Raw genomic sequence first — 27,777 nt, 5'->3', positions numbered from 1 at the left:
GAAGGGGTTTAAACCCCTTCAGCCACTTACCTTTATACCTTTATCGAGCGCCGGGCTCCCTCAGCACCTGACCTGACCTCTCCTCCCCTCCGACGTCAGCTCCCGAGTGGAGCTGAATGTGCGGCCAGAGCCACGCGCTCTTTAAAAACCGCCCATAGGAAAGCATTTCTCAATGCTTTCCTATGGACGTTCTGCGTGTCAGTGTGATTTTCGCATTGAGCGTCGGGGAAGCGCCTCTAGCGGCTGTCAGGAAGACAGCCACTAGAGGCTGGAATAACCCTGCAATGTAAACATAGCAGTCTCTCTGAACCTGAAGTAATAAATGAAGTAATTTCTTGTGGCCTTAACTTACTAAGGGGAAATACCGCTCGTTAACCCCTGAGAGCTGGGGGGAGGGTGGACACTTAGTGTACCTTCGCCGTCTAGGTAAGGTAAGCTTGGCTTTTACTAGACCATCATGAGGTCAAACCAACCAAGGAACTTCTCTAAACTTAAAACATCAACTGAAAAAAAAAATAACTGAGATGAAATAGGTCGGACCAGCGTTGGTCTCGAATCAATGTAGAGACATGTTCCTCCACATGGGCTGTGATGTGTGTGACATCCTCCCTGAATATATCGAGGTCAGCGTTTAAAGACGGCACTAATTTTATTCATGAGGGCCTTTATGTCACCCTTTGTGACTGAGGCTGATAGATCTTCTGCAGGTGGTGTGGCTATGGTACCTTTTGTGGAAGGGATTTCATCAGGGGCGTCCAGGACTTCATCTTCGGAGGAGGAATAAGGAGAATCGAGCGGCATCGCCATTTTAGGTTTAGACTGCGGTTGCAGGAGTTCGCTAATGTTGCGGGAACCATCCCCGGTCAGGGCTTTGAGCCATTTAATGCTTTTCCCCATATCGTGCCGGGTTCTTTGGGCTCTGTGTCCGCCGGGATCGAGTGTCTGGTCACCGTGGTGCTTGTATTAGTGCGATATTCAGCTGGAGCTCAGGCGCCATGTGTATTCTCCCTTCTGTGTCCTAGCCACACCCCTTCTAAGTGTATAAATTTAAATAGAAATTGAACACATGAAAATAGATTAAAGTGACCCTTATTTCTAATGGATAAATAGGACAGTTTAATTGTCTTGGTGTGGCTGGGGTTGTGGCCATTCTGATAAATGTTAGGTGCCTTACTAATTACAATGTAATTTAGAGCATTGTATCTTACTTACACTGACTGATTTCAAAACGCATTTATTGTAGTTTAAAGACGCATTACTGTGAGCTTTGTGACTGTGGAGATCTGTTATACACTAAGGCACACCAACAATATGGACCTCATGTAAAAGAGGGACATTATGATAAAACGAGGGACAGAGGGACTTTGGCTCAAAATAGGGACAGTTGAGATGTATGTGATTTTCAATGTTTTATTCAAATATGTCATTTTCAGAGAAGTGTTAGTTCCCTTTTAATTTGCCATTTCTTGAATGCTGTGCATTGGCAGTTTCTGAATCCTAAAAGTGGAAAGATCACTTATGAAGAAGAGACAGTTCCGCATTCTTTGACCCCCAGTAAATGCTGTTGCGTCAGACGTTAGTGTAATAAACACCTCTACATCACTTTCCTGTACAGGGTAATGTTATTTACCCATAAATTGTGCTTGGATCCTTGAGGGTTAAGCTAACTTGCATGATATGATGGGAACTATAGCCAACCCATAGCCAAATGAGCCATTAACTTCTGTACAACTACCTCAAATGTGACAGTTTTGCTTTAAGAAGCTTTATATAATTGATTTGAAAGTAATATATGTGGTTTGTGAATTGTATGTAAATGAAAACTATGTCAGGAATACAAACTTGTACTCCTGACACTTTAGTGCTGGAAAACATATTTAACTCCATGCGCCCTTCTCGGTGGCAATAAAAAAGTAGTTTTTTTTTTTACTTAAAGGAACACTACAGGGTACACAATCATGTATCCCTGGCCCTATAGTGTTAAAAACCGTATTAAGCCCACCTTTATCCCCCTTAAATAAGGAGAAAAACTTACCTTTATTCCAGCGCAGCATGGGTCTGCCAGCACTGGCCCTGCCCCCAATCTGCGTCCTTGGTCAGAATTATCTCAACCAATCCAATGCTTTCCCATAGGAAATGCACTGCATTACGCCATGCTGGCCAATTAGCATCTCCTCATACAGATACATTGACTCAATGCATCTCTACTGGAAAAGTGCAGGGCCTCCACGCTGTGCAGCACTGATCCAGAATGCACCTCTAGCGGCCATCTGAGTGACTGCAACTGGGGGTGTCCCTAGGGAACAATGTAAACACTGTATTTTTTTCTGAAAAGGCAGTGTTTACATGAAAATACCTGCAGGGACATGCTATACTCACTAGAACAACTACATTAAGCTGTAGTTGTTCAGTTCACTATAATGTCCCTTTAACTTTTCTCCATCACTGCTCCGATCTTGCTGCGACTGGCACTGCTTTCATGGCTAAGCTCATCAGGCTTGATGATCTCAGTCAGTCCAATGCTTTTGTATAAGAAATAGCTATTTTACATTTGCAGCAAAATGCAGTGCTCTGCCAGTCATCATCTCCTCATAGAAATGCATTGAATCATGCAGAGTGTGGAGACGCTGAATGCCAGTGCTGCACATTGCACAGCACTAGAGTTGGAAGCACCTTTAGTGGCTGTCTGAGTCACTGTCACTGGAGGTGTTACTGGGCAGTAATGTAAACACTGCCTTTCCCACGAATAGACCATGTTTACATTGAAAAGCCTGCATGGACATGCTATAGACAACAGAACAATTACATTAAGCTGTAGTGGTTCTGGTGACCTATAGTGTCCCTGTAATACCCAGTGTCAATACTCAAATATTTATGATTAGAATAGTAATTATCGGAGTGTGGCTTTCATCATTTACCAAACAAGACACTGACTGAGTGTGATATGAGTTGTAAGTTTACGGATTACCCATCCGAGAGCTAAAGTGGCTGTTTTTGTGTGATTTATAAGAAATGAAGGCGATGTGGGGTTAAAACCACATAGGTCAATGTACTTTATAAAACATAAAGTTGATAAACTGATGCTGAAGGCTGAGCTTAGCATCAAGCAGAAATCTTCATATTATCTAAACTCTAAAGGTTTTTTTTTTTACTTATTAAAATTTAATTTGCTCTTGGGCTTTGCTTCAGTAGTACAGTGCTAGCAAATGGCTATAATTAGATTAGAAGCTTGCTAAGCGCTGGTGACAATATCAGCTACACACAGAGCATGTGCTGCATTCAGACCTCTTCGTTCTGCTATTGGCTGCCTGTGTTGCTGCTAGCTCCATCCATAGGTCTGCACAGTAATATTTATGCTGCATTAGAGACAGAGAAGGAGGTATTGTGTTCTTGCAAATAAAGGTGGAGGTGCCTGGACAAGCAAAGGAAGGAAATTTGCTGATGCGGGATCTCTCTACCTTGAAGGGACAATACCTGTGTTGGTTACCTGACTCTGAGCAGAGGTCATGAGAAAGATTACATCACTTGGTAATTACTTTCAGATCCTTTTCTCATAACACACAGCTCTACATGAAATGAATACTGTTGATCAAGCAAATGTATTTTATTTCTTATAAAGCTGTGTTGCTGGTTCGTTAAATTGATGTATGGATTTTTAGAAACAATCCATATATTTTCCATCCTCTATTCGGATGCATGAAGTGGGAGAGTGTATACGGTTTTGCTAGTATAATTGCAGGGGTGTGTGTTTTGGTGTAAGAAATACCCTTTTAATAAACTGTAACTGTAGTACTTTTTGGCACGTTTTGTAAAGATTCTTTTTAACTTCTGTGCATAGAACAATTGTACGACCGCGTGATTGTGTTTGGAGAGGAACCTAAGAAACATTGTTTAATACAAAATATGAAATGCAAAGTATTCTTTTCATATGAAGTATTAAATACGAAGTATCATTTTTTTTTTTATCACGTGCAGCATGTTAGACTTCACTTGTTCCTAGCATGTTCATGCATGTATTTTTGGATTACATTACATGTGTCCTACATGCTTATTTAGTGTTAAATGGATACAATGTTTCATGTACTGTAAATCCTAAAACATACAAATATTTGATTCCCCGTGGCTGATTTTAATGTCAGACCTGGTTTGTCTTTCTTTTTTTAAATTGAGTGAAATGTTAAAAATATTACAGATTTTTATTTCTGTAAAGAATTATTGGATTTTTCTGAATAGGCCTAAAAAATACTTTGAGAATGGGTTTTGCTGATTAATTCTTAAACAAAAAAAAAAATACTGGTAATTATATGACTATGTGCTGCCTTTTTTTTGTCATTATGGCATGACCTAACTATGTCATCTCAGAGCTGCACTTTATGTGAAACATAAGTCAGAACTTTAAAATTGCCGTCATCATTAATTCTCTTACGAAGAGTCATTACTAAGCACTGTGCATTGCTCACTGCTCTGAACCACTCAGGGTTAAATAGCAGGCATTTATATTGTGTCTTTAAGTCACTGGGTCACGCTATTGGCTTTCTGCCATCATGCGTCTGAGGTAAGGTGACTTGTCTCAATAAAAATAAAATAATGCCATTGTTTGTGTCTGAAAACTGCATATACTCATGCAATGTATGAATAATAGAACTTCTGTGCAATCTTTTCTTTCTTTCTATGTATATATTGTTTGTAAATATACGTATATTTTTTAAAATAAGAATGTTGTGTGCAGTGTGATTTATTATTTCAGACTGGTATTTTGTAGGTGCTATGACCTGTTCATTCTTAGTTACACTTTCTGCATTTTTCTAAATATTCTTTGGAATGTTCCTTAATGAGGGGTTTTACAGTTCAATAATTGTTTTCATTTGGTAATCAATAGCCTACAATTCCACTGGTATTGTAGATTATCCAATACACCCTTTATAACCCACTACAGATACGGTTAGTGCTATGCTCGCAATGCACATAACTCATGCTTGATTCTTTATATGAAAGGGTCCTTGGCACACCCACTTCATCACTTTATGCAACACCAATTATTTTACAGCTAAGTAACAAGTGACATGAAGAGATGTATTGAGAAAATAAGAATTGCAGAATAGGCAGAAACCTAGATAATTGCAAATTGTCATCAATATGAAATAACAGGAGATCTGCATTGTTTTTTTGTTTTTTTTTTAAGGCATATGCAAAACTATTATTTAATAAATAATATGTGAACCGTTTCTTCAGATATAATTTAAAGCCTTTCATAGACAATCAAGCACTCCATGATAAAGTGTGTGTGTGTGTTAATGTTAACCAGACTTCTTATCATTTACAATAAGATTTCAAAACTTACTTCCACTTGCCACCGTATATATTTCATAACCTTACGAAAGCGTAGGTCCATATTTTGCACGAAGCAGTAATTTTAGAAAAAAAAATCCCACTTACTCAATAACCTTGGTAACGTGCTGTGAAAAGTCTATTTCCAAATGCTACTAATTTCTTTCAAGCAAGAGCTGAATCATTTTAATGTTCATGCTGAATAAAAGCAACTTCTTGATATCAAAGATAATACATAAGTAGCATAAATAGTGCGAAATAAAATGGAAGTAACCGAAAAACCTAAACAACTAGGCAGCATGTGCAGTCTGTTGGCTTTGCTGTGGTGATATCTACACATTGTATAGTTAATAAAAAATCAACAGTCTCTTTTGTAACACAGATGTTTATAGAAAAATAATGTCCTTTGTCTCAACAGAGTGCAACCCCTCCCCCCTGTTGTTATCTGAGCTGGGAGGGTTTGGTCTTGCTGTCAGGCCTAACATAACCTGGGAGACCATATATTGCCTAGTACAGTGATGGCTAACCTTGACACCATAAATTGTTTCTGGACTACATTTCCCATGATGCTCAGCTAGCTTTTAGACTCTAAAAGCTAGCTGAGCATCATGTTAAATGTAGTCCAGAAACTATTTATGGTGTCAAGGTTAGCCATCACTGGTCTAGTAATACATTGTGCTCAAAATCCAGCCTAGCCAAACGGGAGATCCTCTACTGTTGTGTAACTAAAGCTCCATTGATGCTGGCAAAGCATTATGAGAATTAGAAGTGCTATCACACGCTTTAGGTGGGTAATATGCTACATCATACTGCGATGTAACTGTCGGTTTAACTCCAGCCTGGCATGTTCTTATTCTGTACCTCCCAAACGTCCAGATACTTTCAGGACATACAGATTTTGGATTTTGTGGCCTAGTGTCATAATTCTGGGAGCATGAGAGTAAAATTACGATGTATCACAAAAGATCAGCGCCCATACACAAGTCCTTTCCCAGTTCTCGTGACATTTGCAGACCAGCTGGCTGTTTATCGGCTCTGCTGAATGATGCCAGCGATGCTTATTACCTTTTGTGCTGTGGTGGCTGGTGACGTTTAAAGATGGTGGGATGTTCTCTCCCTCCCATTGACTGGTTGTGCTCTACCCACATAATCCCCATGAGATGCCATTCCCTGTTCAAAACTAGCTTCCAACTAATGAACTGTGTGTTCCTGTTCAGAGCACTTTTAAGGAACACTCTAACATAAAAAATGCGCATGTGCAGCAATTACCGAAAAAAAGGACAAGATGTAAAACTCTTCATTAAGATCACGTGGTTATGGTGCTCACTGTCCCTTTGACTTTAGTACATGCCAAAATAATTTTTGCTGCAAAATGTATGCTTGCCAAACAAATTAGATTGTTTTCATTTAGTTTCCCATCTTCTGTAGCTTATAGAGAAAGAAAGAGAAGCTGAGAAGGACCTTTTTTCCAGGATCAAAGTGGTTGAAGTAGACGTGTGTCTGCTTTCAACCTTAACATCTTAGCCGAACATAATGTCAGAGTATATCAAGCCTGCATAATGTCTGTTGCCATGTTAATCAAACATGTCAGCAGCAGACTGTCCAGATAATTCTTACATCTCCGCTTTTTAGTTACCAGAAGAAATAAGGACCTTATGCTGGAAAGTAATTTGTTGCATGTGTGAAGATTATTTGAATCATGCACATAGGCCCATCATTTAGAATAGCCTTAAAACAAAATTCACCATGTGGAAAGTCTTCTTGTAAACTTCGAATGTTAATACACTCAGTTGGAAACTCTTTTTGTCCACAATAGACAATTGTAATGTCAATAAAGTTGTATGGAATACTTGCAGCCGTGATAATGCAATAACATGACAATTATGGTGGCAGGTAGCTAAGATGGAGACACTTAATTTAAGGTTAGAATTGTGCGTTCTTGTTTTTTAAGATATCACAGAAACATGTTTGCTAAATATAGGGCATAAGTAAACATAATATAAAAAGAACTGGGAAGTGACAGTCCCTTGTTAATTTTGAAGAATGAAGCATTTTAATGAAACCCTTAACACTGGAAGAGGCCATTATTTGAACTTTAGGAGAAAGGGGTAGCATGGAAAATGCTTAACACAAAGGATAAATAGTATTTCACAGAAAATAAATTACAAATTAAAATGCTGGGATGTTCATAAGGCCATTTTAAAGAAATAATTAACAGCGTCTCCGATTTCACAATAAGCAAACAAAATGGGCCAATTGGTTAGCTTCAGCTGTCACAATCGTTTCTAAAGCATACATCATTAGCAACTATCCTTTAAAATTTGAAATGTCGAATTACAGTCCGCACTATCCATCAAAAAGCTGCAGATTGGCTATCTTTGGAAGGGATTGGCAAACTCTGATCTTAAACAAGGAGCCAACACGAAGGGTTGGGTGCCAGGATTTGTGAGGCAGAGAATTCCTTTTGACCACTTGCTGTCATAAATGACCCAAACAGCAGTTATTTGTTGTAGGCTAGCACATGTGGTCTTTTAAGTGTGAATAATCTCTAGTGATCTATGAACTGCTTGTCTATTTAAGGGAGCTCTTGTACACCTACCTAGTGGAAATGGATAAGCGTAAGTGGCATGCCATTCACTTTCTCTTCGTATAAATCTATCAAGCCCAAGCAGACACAAGGCATGTGCCTTCTAACATTTTGAACAGTCCTTATACTGTATGTCAGGCTGATCTGGCAGATCACTATACTCTTTGCATCAGCTATTGGTTTCAGAACTTGTTGCGCTGGGTAAGCCTCTACCCAGCCTGAGCAAGAGAAAGCCAGTTCTTCCCATGACGTATTGCCTGGTAGATGGGTTTAGGTCAAGTATTTAAAGGACCACTATATTGCCAGGAAAACAAAACTAGAGGGAATTGGCACCCAGATCACTTCATTGAGCTGAAGTGGTCAGGGTGCCTATAGTGGTCCTTTAAGTTGCTTTAGCTACATAACTGTGTTGAAAATTGTGCAACTATCAGCTTCTTCCAACTCAAGACACTATTTACCATTTTGTTTGTTGTAATGGGACTTCTTATGAGTTTGCAAAATGTTATTTTATTAAGGTCAGTGTTTCAGTTTTATTCAGTAATTTTTTATCAGGATATCTAAAGATATAGAAATACCGAAAGACAAGAGCACTCAGAGGACTCATGTAACAAGTGTATTAAATCACAACATATTTCGTCAACGTTTCAGCTTCTAGAGCCTTTCTTGAGACAAATTGCAGTGTAATAAATAAATATGATGTTAAAAATTAACTTCCCAGAATCTGTGTGTGTGAGGGAAGCCCGATCCCTCGGTACAGTGCAAAGTTTTTAAAAGCAAACACAAGGAGTTTAACAGTCATTTACATAAAGAAAACTGCAGGCGTGAGAGTAATTATGACACGGTAAAGCAAAACACCTATAGATGAACTAGAAAAATAATTGTAAAATAAATGCAGTGGAAAAGAGCTATCTATAGAATAAAGATAATACAAAATCAATCTATATATATTTCAATTTAGATATATATTTTAGATAGATAATGTTGCAGAATATGCACAATAGCTGGATTAATTTTGCCAGAGATGATAATTTAATTCATCTTTTACCAAGTAACATTGGCCAACTTTAGTGAAGAGAATTCAATACGGCTACATACCTTTCAGGCTACTAAATTATTCATTTATAATAAGTACACACTGACTGGTTAATTTGAGCCGTCTGCCCGAAATGTTGAATTCTAGGATTTCTGTGAGAGAGAATTAAATCCGTGTTCATTGCTAGATCCAAGCTTGTGCAGTTCTCCAGCCAAATGATGCTTTTTTTTTTTGTATTTGGTTATGTTACCACTTGCTCTATTGAGGCCATGATGTCATCTGCATGTTGCTACACACAATACTTCATTGGAAGGGAAGAAAATGATCAGGACCAGCTGAGGCATTTCAGATCACACATCTTTGGTGTATAGCCCAAAGTAATAACTTGTTAAAACTGTACTTTCTTATTTTAATGTGTCTGTAGTAAGTGACACTTTAGAAAAACAATTATCAAGATTCATAACCTCCATATTCACAGGTGACCTTGCTACATAAAATAATGTATTTCAGAACATGAGCCAAATGTCTAGAGACCATAATGTGAGGGAAAGGGGGAGGTAAATTAAGAGGCCTCTCCACAGGCCATACTCAAGATTTGAATATATAAATATTACATTTATTTATATATTTTGACAATTGTTGTACACATAAACAGAGAATAAATAAAATTATGAATAAATCTGTTTTTTAAATTGGATAAGCCGAACTTGAAAACAAAAGAGTAGCAGGCTTGTATTGCAATTAAATAATGTCAATAATGCCTTTCTTTTTGTTTTTAACCCCTTAAGGACCAAACTTCTGGAATAAAAGGGAATCATGACATGTCACACATGTCATGTGTCCTTAAGGGGTTAAAATGTTCATTCAGTGTGATTAAGATGTACACAATATCTAAATGCACTATAATATAAACTGGGAATATAACTTGTTAAATGAAGTAATCTGAAAACCAGTTGCATCTGTTTTCAACAACATAAACTAAGTAAACCTTTTAAAGAACAGTAAACCAAATAAATAACCACAAGGATGACATGGTCACCTGCAAGTCGATATACACAGGGCTCAGACTTTCCACTTGCCCATTTGCCCACAATGACAATATGGCGAAGGTAGAGTTTTTTGCCACCTCGCACCATATCCATTTATACAAGGGAATGGGGCAGCAATAGACTGAAAGAATCAGCTGTGCAGGCTAAGTCTAACATTTCTCACTACCCCTGGTATGGTGTGGGGTGAAGTGCTACTCCACCTTTGCCATATCATCGAGGGCCCGGCTGGTGGGGACTGAGTGTCACTGCTAAACGATAAGTAAACCACTTAACCTCGATGCGTGACCTGGCACTTGTAGTGGCTATGGTGCTCAGTGTCTCTTTAGTTCCAACAAATGTTTTTTTTTTTTTTAATATATACTTCCAGTTTGTTTGTCTCCTCCATGATCCTAAAGTAGTTGTAATTGCTTCCACCTGCCCCTAAACCGGAACCGTCACATTGCATACTGGGATGAAACACCGGTAGAAATTGGCACAGAAGACCAGAAATGGGTTGGTTAATATGGGTACATTCAAATAGCTTATCATTTAGCTAGCACAATGTTTATAAGGAATTAAAATGGGACATGCTTTTTTGTTTATTACAAGTCAGCCTTTGACCCTTCTTTGGTGAAGGTTAAGCCCATCCTATTGTACTATTAAAGGAACACTATACGATCAGGAACACAAATGTGTTCCTGACACTACAGTGTTAAAACCACCATTTAGGTGGCTTACATCCCCCCTCCCCTTAGCCCCTCTTAGCATCTCTTTGAGGTAAGTTCAACATCTCCATGCAAAGCATGGAGATGGTGAAAGGCAGTGCTGCCTACTGTGTAGCACTGACCCAGGAAGCATTTCCCCCATCATCTGAGGAGTGGCCACTGGAGGTATCCCTAGGGGCAATGTAAACACTGCCTTTTCTCTGAAATGCAGCGTTTGCATGAAAATGCCTGAAGGGAATGATTATACTCACCAGAACAACTACATTAAAGGGCCACTATAGGCACCCAGACCACTTCAGCTCAATGAAGTGGTCTGGGTGCCAGGTCCCCCAGGTTTTAACCCTGCAGCTGTAAACATAGCAGTTTCAGAGAAACTGCTATGTTTACACTAGGGTTAATCCAGCCTCTAGTGGCTGTCTCATTGACAGCCGCTAGAGGCCGCTTCCGTGATTCTCACTGTGTAAATCACAGTGAGAAGACGCTGACGTCCATAGGAAAGCATTGAGTAATGCTTTCCTATGGGCGGTTTGAATGCGCGCGTGTCTCTTGCTGTGCATGCGCATTCGGCGCTGACGTCAGAAGGAGAAGGTAAGCGTTTTAACCCCTCAAGCCATGCAGGTGGAGGGGTCCTAAGGACTACATAGTGCCAGGAAAACGAGTTTGTTTTCCTGGCACTATAGTGGTCTTTTAAGCTTTAGTTCTGATGACTATAGTGTCTCATAGTATAGCAGATATTTCTTTAAGCAAAATATAGTAATATGCTATGGATTCACTAAGTGGTACCAATATAACAATGGGGTTATTTATAAAGCGTAATTGTGGAACAGAATTCGAAAAATGGAAACTCTTTATCTACTTTAAGAGAGTTGCTCACTTTAAATAATTCCCAAACACTAATGAAATAAATGTAAAGATAATCTTTAAAATAAAAGTGGGAAAAAAAATCTAACATTTTAGATGCAAATCTGAAGTTTGCGTTTACGAAACAAATTTGCTCTAGTTATTTCCCAGAATATTTGAGATCAGTTTGTAACAGAGTACAAAAAATAAGTTAATGTATACGAAGATTTAAACACGCAATTTATTTAACTCCTACTTGTATGATTACTAGAACTTTTTTTCCGCTTGCTGACATAAATTGCATTATCTCTTCTCCTGTTACAATGATGAATGAGGGGGTGAAAATGTATTGCCCACTCTTTGTGAGTCACTGAGACTTAAGTAGCTCACCATCATTTCCAATACTGACAAAAAAAATATGTGGGTAAATTCTGCATAATTTGAGAGAAAAGTAAAGGGCACTATAATTTTTTAATTTATGCATTTCATTTTTTGTTTTGCCATTTTGATTCTTCAGTTTTAAGAAGAAGAGAAGATAGCCACGTAATCTCTTTTGTACAAGTTAATAGTCATACAATTGACATATAATCTGGCTGCAGTTCTGGGTCCTTATAATGCTTATTTTGTGAACAAACCCCCCTTTTATCCATTCATTTTTTTGTCAGCATATACTTATCCTGTATACATTGTTACTTCACTTGATTTTTTAGAATGTCATAAAAATAACCCACTCATAAACGTATTCTCTCCCTCCTACATATGTATATGAGAGCAGTGTTCCTAAAATTAATGATCACCATTTAGACAATGCGAAAACCATTTATGCGGATATACATGTTTTCCCTTCAGTGTATTTGCTTGGTTTACTTTGGGCCTCTTGTTTATATAGCTTGATGTGTATAGTCATTAGTGATAATGCTTTCTGTTGACTTGTTTGTTCCTCATCAGTATGTTCACTTCGTTGTAAGAAGACAGAGAAACATATTAATCATAGGTCTTCGTCTGATGCTGCAGCTGATTTAGAAGAACTTTAGCATTTGGAAAATATTTATTTTGCTTATAACTACAAAATGATAGGTTTAAAGGAACACACGAAGTACAAAACAACTTTGGCTTAATGAAGCTGCTTTGCTAAATAGATTATGCCCCTACAGTCTCATTGCTGAATTCCCTGTCACTTAGAATTAAATTGCTTTGATAATTGGTGACTTTTATGACATTTAGGAGTTAAAGGGATACTTAAGGCACGAAAACAACTTTATCCTGGTGAAGCAGTTTTGGTATATAGATTATGCCCCTACAGTTTCACTGCTTAATACTCTGTCATTTAGACATTAAATCACTTTGTTTATACAGCCCTTCTCACACATCCCTGCATGTGACTTAAAGAGCCTTTCTAAACACTTCCGTTAAGAGAGATCTGTTTGAACTTCCTTTATTGCACAGTATGTTTAATTTAGAATTGTATCTCTTACTCTGTTTATAGCATACTAGACCCCGCAGTGGCCTTCGATGTGTAATTACAGTTTAATTTACAGAGCAGATGATACAAAACTTCCAAAGCAGCTGCATAAACAGTGGGGAAAAAAAAAGTTATCTACCTCCTAAATGAAAGATAATTGAGCAGTTAGCCTGCAAAGGCATGATCTATACACCACACCGCTTCATAAAGCTAAAGTTGTTTTCATGCATACAGTATTTCTTTAAATCGCTTCCTAGCCACACCTCCCACAGTTTCCATACATTCTGAAAATATGTTTAAATTTTTTAGCTTCTCTTATTGTATAGTGTGTTTAATTTAGAATCTCTTATCACATGCTCTGTTAATTGTCTCTTTTAGAGCCTAAAGCAGCCTTCTGTGTATGATTACTGTTAACAGAGCAGGATATAGAAACATCTCAAGTAAACACATTATGGTTGTAAGATTGATTGAAAATGAAAATTTTTTCATAAGGTTGTGTGAGCCATAGCCAGGAGACGTATGGCATAGGTTGCATCCCTAAACTATGGTTATTCAGCAGTGAGACCACAGGGGCATGATCTATGCACCAAACTGCTTAAAACAATTCTTAAGGGAAAAACAAATACACAACAGATGGTGAATTGGGAGTAATCTTTTATTCTGGAAAGAAAATACTTGATCCTTATAGCGTATAACTCTGTGTAACTATTCACATTAAATGGATACTTCAGGCACAATAACAAGAAAAAAGATAAGAAGGCATCTTGGAAACCCAGGCTGCATAACCACTTCATTACAGCCATCATATTTTACCAGTTTTATGTTGCACAGAATACTTAAAGGAACACTATATAGTGTCAGGAATACAAACCTGTATTACTGACATTATAGTTCTAAAATAAAATGTTAGCTTCCCTGCCCCCTTTACCCCCACTTAACCCCTTAGTGACCAGACCGTTTTTCAATTTTCTTACCGTAAGGACAGGGCTATTTTGAAATTTCTGCGGTGTTTGTGTTTAGCTGTAATTTTTTTCTTGCTCATTTACTGTAACCACACATTATATACCGTTCTTCTCGCCATTAAATGGTATTTCTAAAGATACCATTATTTTCATCATATCATATAATTTACTATAAAAAATTATAAAATATGATGAAAAAATTTAAATAAACACACTTTTTCTAACTTTGACCCCCAAAATCTGTTACGCATCTACAACCGCCAAAAAAAAACCATGCTAAATAATTTCTAAATTTTGTCCTGAGTTTAGAAATACCCAATGTTAACATGTTCTTAGCTTTTTTTGGAAGGTTATAGAGCTGTAAGTACAAGTAGCACTTTGCTTTTTCCAAACCATTTTTTTTTTTTTTTCAAATTTGAACTCAAGCAATGTATCTCTATGAGGAGATGCTGATTGGCGCAACATGTCATTTTGCAGTGCATGCGCAATAGCCTCCCAATGCTTTTCTATATGAAAGCATGGGATTGGCTGAGATCGCCAAGTTTGATGATCTCAGCCTTGGAGGCTAGACCAGGCCTGGCGAGACCGGTGCGGTGTGGGAAAAATACATGTTTGTTCCTGACACTACAGTGTTTCTTTTAGTGAAACAAAGAACATACTTCATATTACTTGGATTGATGTAATAATGGATTTTGGAGGAATGCCTTCCCTCATTTGAGATTTGCTTGATTTACAGAGATCTGTAACGTGTGGGGTTAGCATGTATGACAAGTTCCAAAGCCAAATTGTATTATTATATTGTATTTAACTTGCTTTCCATTCTGACATTTTAGCAGATTTTGCATGGTTTGTTTATATTGGAGAAAATCAGAAATAAGGAACATTGCATAGCTTTATGGGGATATATTTTTATGGGGATAAGTCCTAAAATAGATCTGTGTACAAAAAAAAAACAACTATTGATGTGTAAAAATTGTATTTTAATGTACAGCTTGTTTACCAGATTACCGTGTAATTATTTCTTCGTCCATATGAGCCACTCATTGACTGACTAACAGGAAACTCATTAGTGATGTCATCGTCTACAATTGTTTTGAACAGAAAATACATTAACATTCCAGGCATGGTTGAGGATAGAACTGGATAATACCGGGAATACAGAAGTCAAAAAATAGGTGTGTGAAAGGAGGCACTAATATGAAACCGAAAGTGCACAATGCCATAATCTATATCATTTTATTCTCAACAGGATTTAATGGTTATGAAATCATATTGCTTCCGTCCTGTTTCCATCTTGTATTCCTTTAGAGTGTTAGCTCCCTTGCTGTCCTGCATATCTGTTTGTAGTAGGTGCTGCAGGCAATAATTAAAGTCCATTGTAAAAGTTCTATACTCCATTTGTGTCAGTGTAATTATATTTCTTTTTGTATTCCCACCTGTTTGCCTTGCTTAATTAGTAATGTGCTCTGCACAGAGTGCGCTAGAGAGCACAATACATGTTAAATAAATTCCACAATTTGCCGGCATTGCTATAAAAATTGAAACTATTGAAATTGCCTTTTTATTATTGCTAGATTATAATATACAAATTTGTTGCAATGGTCTTGATATTTTTGCCAAAAATAGGTGGATTTTAAAGGGTACCTAGTTGGGTAAATCAGGCCCACTGCTATGTTTTTTTGTGTTTGTTTGTTCTTATTTGTTGCAAATCTCATAAAATTATTGCTTAGTGGGAGTAAGACAAAACTAAAATTTGTTAGAATAATTTACCCCCAAAAAAGAGACCACAGTCTCATGTTGCAGGGGCGGGGCCTAACCGTCATGGCGGATAGACACATTTCTCTGGAGCTCCTCCACAACCCTGGCATTAACTGCATTAAAAAGACCCAACACAGTCTGATCTAAGAGACAACTGAAGCCCACCCTGAAGCTAGACCTCGCCGGGACTGGTGGCAGGGACTGGAGACCCGATAGGAGCTGAACGGCCAGCCTGAGACAACATGCGGCCTGGTGCACACCGGGCGGGAGAGGCGGCCGATCTCCCGCTCTGGGGCTACTTGGCTGCTGCTCCTGTGAAGCATGCGCCCTGTTACCCCCCCTGGGACCGTTGGGGGTAATCACGGTCCAACCCGGGAGAGCTGCTCTCGCCTGGAAAGAGGGAGAGGTGATGCCGAGCAAGCCAGCCGACTCACCCAACATGGCAAAAGCCACATGCCTCCCCCGCCATCAGACCGAGCTGCAAGACAAGCTGGAGGCCATCTTTGATGCCTTTTGGCTAAAATTAGAAAGCCGGGCACTCCAGCAAGCCTCACTGCACACAAGCAGCCACTCACCTGACCAGCACCCCTCACACACTGAACACGAGCTGCGGGGAAGGTCCCAAGGAGAAGGCAGAATAGACCACACACCTCAGCCAATGAGGCAGCTCGATGAGGTGCCCACGGCAGGTATCGGCTGACCCCCTTAAAGCCGCAGGACACTGCGATGCCCCTATCTGGCATAGGCTGACACAGGGGCCAGGACCGCATAAAAGAGAACTGTTGCCCTCCTGTGACACATATCTTGTGCACCCTTGACCTCCTGTGACACAAACCTCTAGCATCCTTCCCCTAATCGCGAGTATCACCCCTTGGCACACTCTTTAATACATGCAACCAGCCGGGGGCCTCCCTGGGAAACTTTCCTGTTTAAAATTCATGTTGATATATGCCTGTCTTTACTTTTACCCTTAAAGGACCACTCTAGTGCCAGGAAAACATACTCGTTTTCCTGGCACTAGAGTGCCCTGAGGGTGCCCCCACCCTCAGGGACCCACTCCCGCCGGGCTCTGGGGGGAGGAAGGGGTTAAACTTACCTCTTTCTCCAGCGCCGGGCGGGGAGCTTTCCTCCTCCTCTTATTCCTCGCGACGTCATCGGCTGAATGCGCATGCGCGGCAGGAGCTGCGCTCGCATTCAGTCGGTCGCATAGGAAAGCATTCATAATGCTTTCCTATGGACGCTTGCGTGCTCTCACTGTGATTTTCACAGTGAGAAGCACGCAAGCGCCTCTAGCGGCTGTCAATGAGACAGCCACTAGAGGCTCTGGAGGCTGGCTTAACCCTCAGTATAAACATAGCAGTTTCTCTGAAACTGCTATGTTTATAAAAAAAAAGAGGTAAAAGCTAGCTGGACCTGGCACCCAGACCACTTCATTAAGCTGAAGTGGTCTGGGTGCCTAGAGTGGTCCTTTAAGAATATCTATGCTTTAGCTATACTATCTATCGACCATCTATATATCGTAAATTGCTTAGGCACGCTAGACTTAACTGTATTACTAATCCAAAAAAAAAATTGTGCTAACTTACTCTGATTGCCATGCTACTATCTCACATTGTATGTTACTACCTTGCTTGTTATTTCTGTCGTGGCATCATAAGCATGTTCCTGTTATTCCTGGCACAGTAAAAATAAAGAATTAAAAAAAAAAAAAAGTCTCATGTTGCTGGTACTTTAAAGTGACACTCCACTGCCCAAATACAAAATAAATAGAAATCACTGTTTAGTAACTATACCCCAAATTAAAACATGCGCACATTTAATTATGTATTTTGTCATTGGAGTTATATCTAAAAGAAGCATGCAAAACCTGCAGTTCTCTTGTTTGCTTCCTTTCCAAACCTACCCCTTCTAAGCCTGCCCAGTCTTTCTTTGTTTAATCACAGACTCCCCAGTGCAGCTCAATGGGATGTCTTTTCAAGGCAGGTGCTTTGGGCAGTTTCTGCCTCTTGAGTTCAGTGCAAATAACCTAACCAAGCTTTCTGCTAGAAAGCCAAGGGGTATAACCAGTATAATATATAAAAGTGTAAATTTCTATTGAAACACACTCTTCACAATAAAGCGTCTCAACAAGCTAAAATGCTTTGGAGGTCTGGCGTGTCCCTCTCAGTGAGAAGGTTAACAATCCTCCTAGATCAAGCATGTCAAACTCAAAGTCTAGCAAGGGCCAAACAAACAAGGTTTTAGTTTATGTGGGCCGCAAAAAAAACCCTTAAATTTTCATAGAAACATGCATCCCCCTCTACTAAACCACAGGACCCCCCTTTACTAAAACCTAGTCCCCCTCCCTATACTAAATCCCAGCACCCCCCTTTAGCCAACAAGCAGAGTCTACTCACATTGCCGCTGCCAGTATAAGACTCTGGAGTCCGTCCACACCCTGTGCCAAAGCGGATCCTCCCGCAACTTCTTGAAACCCTGTCAAGGTGGAGCACGTCGACGTCACGTTGGAACGTGAGGTGGCGTTGCGTGCCTCCGTGCACCTCCAGGTCCTCCACTGTCCAGCCGCGGCCATCGCAACACTGACCGACACACACTTACTGAAAGACACGCATGCACAGACACTCACTGACACTCACTGACACAGACACACGCATTTACACATTCTTGCACACACCCACATTATTGTATGTATCCCTGGGGTCCAGTGGGGATCTTCTATCTGGAGCTCAGCCTTCCTGCTCCTCACTCTTCCCTCGCACACCGTTCAGTGATGCCGGTTGCCGGAATATGATGTTATATTCCAGCACCCGGCATCACTACAGAGGGCGCGAGGGTTGCAGTGAGGAGCAGGAACGCTTAGCTACCTCTCTGCATCCACCTTCCTTTCCTCCCCGGCCAGGTAACTTTTAGCAGAGTAGGCACCTGCAATATGTAGAAAGCAGGTGGCTACTCTGCTTGGAACACTAAGCATGTACTCGCGGCTCGCTGGATCGCAAAGATGACCGTTGTGGGCCGCGTACCGCGAGTTTGACATGCTTGTCCTGTACTCTCCTTTTGAGCATCTTCATATCTCTTTTCTAGAATTCTAAAGCGATGCGATATGTTGATATATAAATGCTTTATATATATATATATATATATATATACATACACATGCGTGCACGTGCGCCAGAAGGCAAGACTGTGTTATGTTGTAATATCTTCATAAAGCTCATGCATTACAAGATGCATCATGCAGGCTTTGCAGACCTAAAACCTAATAAATTAAATCATATTCTAAATTTACAGTTTCCAATTTTAATAAATATTGGTGTGTGTGTGTATATGTAAAAAATCTTTATGACTAAGATCTACATTTATTTCGATGTTTAGTTTTAATAGTCGTGTCCTTGATAGTATAGTTTACATTCCACTGGGTATCTGAAATCTGTACCTTAAGTCATAAATAATCTAAAAACTGCAGAGATGATTTATGCATCCTGTTAAGGTTTATGGTACTTTTTTTTTTATGCTTTGCTCCAGGGGCCTCTGCACATAGTGGTTTGCTGTCAGCTAAAATTTTCTTTAATTGGAAAAGCACAGCCTTTGTATGTAAGGTTAGAATGAGCAAGATCCAGAATATGGTGCGTTGGATTCAATGTATAGTACATGTTAAAATTTAAAGAATATTGAGGACATATGTAATATGTAAATGTTCCAGGATACAATGTGTCCCGAGATTGGTTGTAACAACCCATAAACTAGGAGGAAAACATAATTTTTTAAAGAGGACAAAGGTCAAAAGAAGCCTCTTATTTAGCAATAAGTAGAACATTGCTGTTCATGAGAAATACCTGATGGATAATCTTAAAAGATGTTAAATTGATCCTGGAGATTAGGGCAGGCAATGCAGAAATAAAATCAGCAGTAGGAGCTGCATATTTTACAGCCGAAGATTAACAGAACAGGAACGAGGATTGAGCAAAATATAGCAGACAATAAACTAGGTAATATGGGAACAGTTTCTGAATGCCAATTTTTTTTGTCGTAGAAATGACACATGGTCTATCCAGTGTGCATCACTGATACTTTGTGTACTTGGTGGGTACTTCTTGGGCTTATGCATGCATGCAAATATGAAGTTGTACAACTGTGAATATGTGCATTGGCAGAAACATTATTCTGGATGTTCCAAACACCTTGACTAATGAGCAAGTGCGACATGCAGACATAACAAGGAAATCATCAGCTGTTTAAAATGCAGCACTGTCTATTGTCAAATATGCAGCTAGCTAAATGTGTTTGCTATTGTATACAATCCCAACATAATACCCACCATTGGTTCAGATAGTAGATTCTGAATTATCTGATAATGAAATACTCATTGTACACTCCTCTTTATACTACATCATTTATTGTGTGAATTATTTGGAAAACACTTTATTTATTCTGCACATATTTATAAACTAATAAAGCCGTTGAATACAAACATTGCCTTTAAAATGCTGTTAGTAAATATTTTACAGAACACTTTGTGCTTGAAGGTTTGTTTGGTCAGCTCTGTGAGTATCATTTACAGATATATAAATTTAAGTATAGATTTTTTTTTAGACTTATGCATTTCTCAAATAATTCACTAGATGTCATAGCTGGCAGATAACTCTGGGAAATGTAGTCCGATATCAATTGAAATACAAAGGTTATACACCGCTGCCTTACATATAGCCACATCTGCTGAAATGTACCATTTTATTTAAATCCGTGACACGTTGCTTTATTCTGGAATGCAAGTTACGATCTCTATGTTCTTGCTAATAATTCTTCCCAGTTTAAACCCATGTTCTGCTTGTCCTCTGTGTTTAATCAACGGGAATGTAACATTTGTGTAATATCAAATCATATCCCTGACCTTTCCAACAAGTGCTTTATTACCCTAGAAGTCCATTAATATGATATAGCCATGTGTAATAGGCATCAGCATATTTCCTGTGTGACTAAAGTAATCAAATAATGTCTAGCAGTACAGCCTTTAATGATAAAATGCTTTCTAGGAACATTCTACAGCTTTTCATATTCAAAACTGTCTTTCTCTTGCAAACTAAATGAAACATGTGGAATATCCCTTAATCTAGGTATTTTGAAGACTGAACTACAAAGCTCAGATGGAATCAACTCTGGAAAACTAAATGCAAAACACTTTTAAACCCAGAAACGTTGTATGGTGTTCAGTTTAGGATAGGGCAGCATATACAAATAAATCTTGATAAGACTTTATCACTGCAGAGAATCAGTGTCTCACAGTTTTAATAGGATTTTCTCCCGTTTAATCTGTGCTTTAAGATCTGAATATAGAATGGAAATCCAGATTTTACGCTGATCTCTGCTAAACACTCTTTTATGTCCTTTAATATCCCAGGTTTCTTAATTGCTAATTGCTTGCTTAATTGTCCATTGTTTTAGTTAGATTTATTTATTTTTGAATGTTTTAGCCTTTGCTCTCCCAAATAGCATATGTATTTGCAACCCTCTGGGTTTGACCTGTAGACCCTACTTTTTCACTCCAACCTTCTGGCTGCACGGCCTGAAGTGTAGTTTCTCAGATTCTACTCTGATAATTTGTAGGATATACCTCCCTGCTGATGTTTTCCCTAATAGTATGCCATAGTTAAAATTGTTAAGGGTATCTTGTCTGTGAGGACTGAATGAGATCCATATGGTTTTAAACATTGGCAAGTCTCTGGGTCAGATCACCGTAGAACATTCCCATGCATGGCAGTAAATTAACTGTGGTTCCACTGTCTCCAAGAGCTTCACAAGGGAGTGTGTCCAGCTTGGCTGGACTGAGTGAGACAGATGTAAGGTGGAGCGGAGACCTGGAGAGAGAGGCTTTTAGATTTTGAAGAAAGGAGACGTATGTAAAAGGGGTGGCTGAGAGCGATAAAGGAAAAGTAGTAAAGAAACAGATATTACTGAAGGGTCAGAGAACATACAGAGAGGGAAATAGACCTGGGGTGCTGCTGGAGAGATGCGGAAGAGATACTGACATGAAGGGGGTGGCTGAGATACAGGTTATGTGTATTATCACATAGCTAGATGTGAGTGATCAAAAAGAAAGCAGCCACCAGCCCATGCACAAGCCTACAGTACAGGGATAGTAAAGGTCCTGCACATTTTCCACCTGCAGGCTTACTACTGCAGAAGTGTGCCAACAGACATCCGGCTTTAGCCCACAATCCTCTTATCAGCCCTCCCATGCTAGTAGATTGAGGTCAGTCGCCCCCCTTGACAGCACTCCCATATTGTAAAAAGGGGGGGTGGGATGTGAGGAGGCACAGAGGCTAAAGAACAGACAACATAGGGCTGGCTGAGAGAAAGGGGGGAAAGCAGAGGGACAGACAGACAGGAAGGAGAGTAACTAAATTATGGAGAGAGGAAGACATAAGGCATTGGACCAAGGGGCAGATATAAAGGAAGACGTGACAGAGATTTATATAACTGGGTCAGAGAGATAATTACATTACTAAAACCACACTCCCAAAACTGGAATTAAGATAGGGAAACTTGATCTTCTGAGGACACCAAAAATGCTATCAAAATAACAGTAAAACATATGGGAAAATAAGATATTTGATTCTGTCATCATGGGAAGGTACAGTTCCAAATAAAGCATAGAGAATATATGTGACCCTTAGTGCTGTTCATTTTACTTGCCTAAATATGGCTTCAAAACCGCAATTTTGGATTTGAATGTTTTACACAAGGGTTACTGCTTTATAGAAAATGTAATTTACAACTTCGATTAAGCAACCTCTGTTTTTAGCGTCTGAAGCTTTACATTTTGTTTTCAAATGTATGCTTAATTATACCACAAAAAAAAAAGTGTCAAAGCATACACTGTGAAAATTATTATTTTACCTTTAAGACAGAACGAAATGTGGTGTCTTTCCCTTAACAGAACCCTACATCATATAAATATGTAGAAATGTGTAGAAACAGTGATACAATAATAATGAAACACTCGCACTTTCCAGAGTCCTTAAAGAATGGCTCTGAACTATAAGGGCATATCATCCACAATTGGGATAGTTGTAGAGGTGAATCTCTGGAACCTTGAAATTTCCGAGTAGAAGCAGGAACCAAATTGTAGATAGTAAAAGGTATTTATTCCAAAAGATATTAAAATACAGTATAAAAATAGCACAATGCGTTTCAACCATAAATAGGTCTTCCTCAGGTGAAATCTGACTCGCAACTGACCTAACAGGCTTTATATACCCCTGTACCATCAATACATAATAAAAAAACAGCTAATTATTTAAAACGTGCGAAAAACTTCCATATATGGTCCGGACCGGATGTAGCTCGCCTCCTCCAATATGGCAGCCCATCCGGTTTCGGCCATTTACGAAAGGAAAAACATACTTTAATTTGGGTAGGGGATAAAACCTTATTAGAGAAGTTAGAAATCTTTAGTTCATTGTTTTTTTTTCTTTCCTTTTTTCTAAATACAACTCTTCCTCCTCGTATTCCTCTTCTGACTTTCTTAATCTTTTTTGGGGGGTGTTTTCTATATAGTCGGTCATCCTTCTTTTTGGTTCTACATAGTTTGCTCCCTCCCCCTTCTTGGGTCTAAAAAACCTCCTCCTCCCAATGATTGTTTTTCAGACTTTCATATCTGGTTTTGACTGGAATTTGAAAGGGATGCTGGTAGTCCTCTTTCTTTGGAGCCTTATACTCCCTTCTTTACCATCTATTATTAATAGTAGCTTTAGGGCCTTTCCAAACATTTGTGGTTGAAGGAAATCTTTTTCTTGGCTCTCTATCATTTTCTGTTTCTTAACCTTGGGGTGTAGGAGGGTTTGTAGTATTGGGGTTTTCTTTTGTAAGGTTCATACGTCTCTTCTTTCTGACTTATAGATCTCTTATTTATAGATGTATACTGAGAAATATTTTTAGGAATATTTTTTCTTCTCTCTGTCCAAAGTTACCTCTCGGCACTTTTCGCACTCTGTTGTTAGCATAATCCTCTGGATCTCTTTTGAACATCCTCTTTTTGTTTGCTACTTCAGAGTTTTCAATATTTTCCAAATTACCCTTGGCTTTTTCAGAAAGAGATTCGAAATCTTTGGTTCCAAACGACTTCGGAGTTCTTTAATGGATATATCAATTTCGGTTAAATCTTCTCTCCTTTGTGTAATTGATGATCTTCATCATTGTAACTGAGAAGGGACATTTTGAAAATCTGAGGCCCCTTGGAGTGATTTCCTCTCTCAAATATTTTTCAATGGTAAACACCTCCCACTTAATTTTCATTTCCCTAACAAATAGTATCTAGATAGCATCTAGATTATCACTAATGAATATAGGGGATTTCTATTTGGATCTTTTTAAAATTTTTCAAAAGCAGTAACATGCCAGTAGTTTCTTTGATCAAATAGTGTTATTAGGATTCAGTGAAAAAAAGGGAACGTGTAGAAAAAAAATATAAGGGGTATAGGGCGCTCCAAACGAATATTACAAGTGCAGCCTCAAAACACTCCAAGTGTATTGTCACCAAGTACACTTATGTATACATAATTATACCTTGTTTGCTGTCTTAGCAAGGGAAAGAAAAATTAAGCCAACCTTCTCATAATTCATGGTCAGTTATGGCAGTAATAATGGTATTCAAAATAGTTAACACCTATTTCATGTGGTTTTGGAATTAAACCTAGCTTATACAGCTCTAAACTGCCCTAATTTGGTTTTTCTTGCTTTTTATTCAAAATGTGATCTCAGACAGTTTTGGAAGAGAGATTGCGGTTGTGACAGCCCTGAATTTGGTCCGACATTCCATAAAGTAAGCAAGGGAAGGACGAGAATATTAAAGAAACAGATCTATATATTATGTGAAGGTTCTTTTATGGCAAGGTTTTGATTTTGTAAATAAATCAAATGACTGTTCACCTTTTGTAAATGATACATCTAGAAATCATATAGATATAAGAAATATGTATAAAAGTAAAAAAAAAGTCATTGAATTATTGTTTGAAAGTGTGCAGTGTGTTGGCATTGCTTTTCCTAAAACAGAAAACGTAATCTACTTGAACACTGAACTCTAAAGCTATAAAAAATTCATATGTGTATACATAGCTGTCTTCGAAGTTGGTCATAAATAAGGTAGCAGCATAGGATGGGATCATACTTAACCTTTATTGTTTTTCCATGTACTATTGTTTGACATACTTTAAATAACTTTCATATAGCACTTTGAGACTCATTGAGACCCAGTAGAAATATTTCCTGTGTTGTGTATAGTTTATTGAGGTCTGATGCTTGCTGGCAACCTGCACACCATCCATTTATAGGATATATGTATGCAGGCTGTTCATATGCTGTTTTCCCCCCAACAATTCATACTGTCTTACAGAAGTGATGGTAATTAAATTCAATTAATGATTCATGTAAACTTTTCAGAATGATAGTGAAGTTGTAAGTTAGAATCACAATCAGAAACTATTAGTTATTCTGCAAGGTCCATCCTATTTTTGTTTATATTATGCAAAATAATGGCTTCAGTATAAAGTGTTACTCCAAGCCTTTTGGAGGGTGTGTGTATTTACAATGGCGTAATAAGCACTTCTAATTAGGTCCTTTGCATTTTGTAGAAATCCAGCCCTGAGCAAAGTTGCCAACACTACCTTTCACGCTCCTTCCTGATATCATTAAAGATGAGAAGCTTGGGAATGGACAGATTCCCTGGCTGAGTGCATGCACACCTACTGAGGCAGGAAGGGAGGGTGGGGGGATGACGACAAGCAGTATTGGCATTATAGGGAAGTGGGGAGGGCTCACATCATTGAAGGAGGGGGAAAGCTCATACACTTTTTTCATTTTTTAGCTGTTTATTGTTGATTGTGGGCGTTGTCTTGGTTTTGTTTTTAATTTTTTTTATTCAATAAAGATTAATAAAGTTTGACCTTTATTGTTACCATAAATAATAATATCTTATCAGTGGTAATTCTTTTGAGTTCTGACCCCCTTGTTTGGCTAGTCTTTGCTAGTTTCTATTGGACACCCACACTTCCCCTTGCAGACACTGACTGCAGGCCAAAGCTAATTACATTCGTGGTCAGTGTGCTGTGCGAGCTGGTGATGGACCTATATTAACATCTGGTGTAAGTTTGTGCAAGACCCAAGACATGCTTAATTTCTTTCTAGTATACATGTGAACACAATTCTGGTTATGGGCATCTATGTATCTGTTATAACAGAAATGGGTCTGTCTTGCAGGTCCCCAATGCCTTAAGAATAGACTGGACTCGCCTAAATATTTGATCTACACATGAGAAAACACAGAATTCAAAGATCACATTGTTTTTCCAGCTGGTAAGTTAAAAGAAAAGTATGCATGATTTGCCTGACTTTTAAATGAACATTATGATCAAGATAAGTTACTAATGTTTTTTTAAACCACTCTCCCCGGCGCAACTTTCCACTCCCCTTGTGATGTCACAGCAGCTGTGCAAGGTCCAATCAAATGCTTCTCATAAAGCATTTGATTGGACCTTTTTACTGCTTAGAGTGCATGTCTAAACTAATAAGGAGAGGAAAGGAGGGAATAGTAGAAAATAAAAAATTGGATAAAAATGAAGGGTGTGAGGAGGTGGGAAGGGCTTCAATGAAGGAGGGACAGAGGTGAGATGCACACTTGCCTGCAAGTGTAGAAGCTTTGTATATCTGTCGTGCAGATGTATTTTCTGGACAGAAATGATATTAGGTGGCCTGGAACAGAGTTCTAGCCTGCTTAAGTAATGTGTGCCAGGGGTGCAAATAGCACAGAGTCCGACCACCATGACCACTTCTAACATCAGAAGTGGTCATGGTGGTTGGAGTAACCCTTTAAAGTAAATCTATATCACATGTATTTTACATGGTTTCTAAGGGGAAAAAAACACACAATGTAGATTACATGGGCGAAACTCAGACCTAATTCGGGTTATTTTTTCTAGTTATAATGTCTGTCTTTCTCTAATCCACTTTCTATTTCAATCAAAACTTTTATTATGCCCTTTTCAGTTGACATGGTTACATTCTTTTAAAGAAAATAATGTTCTTCTCTTACCATCACACGATTATTTTTGTTTTATGTATATAGTTATTTTGCCTTATTCGGTAGATGTTTTTTAGATAGGAATTTGCTGCTGCTGAAATGTCGGTGCTTGGAAGGAATTGTTCCATTGGTAAAGCTATTTCTATTCGCGTTCCTTGCCTTTTTCAGCCAGAATATTTTGTGTCAAGTTATTTGTGAAACATTCTTCTTTTGCTTTTTTCAGACTTACAAATGTGAAACGTATGGAGAAATGTAGTAGTAAAAAAAAAAAAAAAAAAAAAAAAAAAAAAGCATTGATTTATCGATTTATTGTGGCTGCTCCTTGTAAAAATTGTAGAATATGAAATATATTTAATAATGCTGTCTTTCACCTCCTATTGAAAAATGTTTTCATAGAGAAGGGCTTTAATATATTTGCCATGAGAGATACATCTAAAGAAGAGCTGTACTTTTAGCAATAGTTACAAACTATGGACTCTGTAGCTATACAATTAGTGCATGTCCGTTTACTTGAGGAAAATGTGGCAACATTTAGGGCAAACCTGGCGACATTCGGCACTCCAGCTGTTGTGGACTACATCTTCCCTGATGCTTTGCTAGCATTATGGCTCCAAGAACATTATGTCAGATGCAGTCCTTAACATCTGGAGTGCCGAAGGTTGCCTACCCTTAATAAAGGGTATAAATATAGCCGATGTCAAGCTTATTTTGCAGAGCAGTTCACAAATTAAGCCATGTTCGGTTCTATGTTTATCCATAAAGGTATCTTCAAGTTGATACTTCGGAGAGTCCATTTAACCAAGTTCCCTGTTGAACTAATGCAGACCTGAAGTTATAATTTTTTTTTAGCTATCATCGGGGATCATTATATTGCTGCTTCCACCCCTTGTAGTACAGGTTTTGCCTACTTGCCAGGCATGCTTTATTAACGCCGGGTACAAGGGTCCAGCGTCTACATTGTTAGTGCCTTTTTGAACATTTTT

At 38.6% G+C, this 27,777-nt stretch overlaps 1 long non-coding RNA gene across 2 annotated transcripts in view; it reads left to right on the top strand.

Moving 5' to 3' along the window:
* The window catches only part of LOC134607846 (uncharacterized), a 125,899-nt gene extending 99,844 nt beyond the window's left edge, over positions 1-26,055 (top strand). For both annotated transcript variants that reach the window (XR_010090698.1, XR_010090697.1), the window contains exon 3: positions 25,975-26,055. This is a non-coding gene — a long non-coding RNA (uncharacterized LOC134607846). The remainder of the gene's footprint in view (positions 1-25,974) is intronic.
* Positions 26,056-27,777: the final 1,722 nt, after the last annotated feature.

The sequence above is a fragment of the Pelobates fuscus genome, chromosome 4, assembly GCF_036172605.1.
Source record: "Pelobates fuscus isolate aPelFus1 chromosome 4, aPelFus1.pri, whole genome shotgun sequence".
Lineage (NCBI taxonomy): Eukaryota > Metazoa > Chordata > Amphibia > Anura > Pelobatidae > Pelobates > Pelobates fuscus.
The sequence above is the reverse complement of the archived record's forward strand: the minus strand, read 5'-3'. Positions and strand labels throughout refer to the sequence as shown.